Raw genomic sequence first — 923 nt, 5'->3', positions numbered from 1 at the left:
CAGTCTTGATGCTGGTCCACCTCTCCACCTGCATTGGATGAAGATACCCAGAGGGATATTTGGCTGTGGCAACATGCAGACTGGACATCAGTGCAGAAGTTACGTCACACCAACTGGAACACACTGCTGACAGGAGATAAAAACCATGGTGCTACCAAAATAATATCATATGTCCTCAGCCTGCAACAGGAGTTTGTTCCACAATTGCATTTATAGCACAAAGCCTGATGACCACCGGTGGTTTAGGTACAGATGTAGATTTGATCTATCTATCTATCTATCTATAGCCCGACGCCCTAATCCCGCAAAGGGTGGCCGCAGACAAAAAGCCTCCAAGTCACTCTGTCACCCACCATTTGACTCCCCTCCCCCCAACTCACCCCCCCCTCCCTCATATACCTCTCAACTCCATCCCTCCACCTCATCCTCGGTCTACCCCTCCCTCTCCCTCCCTCCACCTCACCTACATACACCCTCTTAGTCAGTCTTTCATTCTCCATTCTCTCCACATGTCCAAACCACCTCAGTGTATTTCTCCTAATCTTTTCAACCACATCCACATCTACCCCACAACGTTCCTTCACTTCTTCATTCGTCAACCTGTCCCTCCACGTCACTCCACATGCTCCTCTCAAGTAGATTTGATGCTGAGGCAAAATACAAAGCCTGGACCCGCCTCAAAAAACACCAAACACAAAGAAACAAGCAACTGCACAAATCTGCCTGCAAGAATATGAAGACTACTGCAAAATACATAAGAAAAACGAAGTCAAACCCCCAAAATTATCGTCTGATATCCCTGCTGTCGGTAGTATGTAAGATATTTGAAAAATTAATTGCTCACCACCTAACCAAGGTCTTGGTTCAACACCATCTACTAAGCAGGAGACAGTTTGGATTTAGGCCGGGCCGCTCCACATCAG

The sequence above is a fragment of the Coenobita brevimanus genome, chromosome 64, assembly GCF_032717465.1.
Source record: "Coenobita brevimanus isolate Jiangsu-jjx chromosome 64, ASM3271746v2, whole genome shotgun sequence".
NCBI lineage: Eukaryota > Metazoa > Arthropoda > Malacostraca > Decapoda > Coenobitidae > Coenobita > Coenobita brevimanus.
This window is presented reverse-complemented; position numbering follows the sequence as displayed.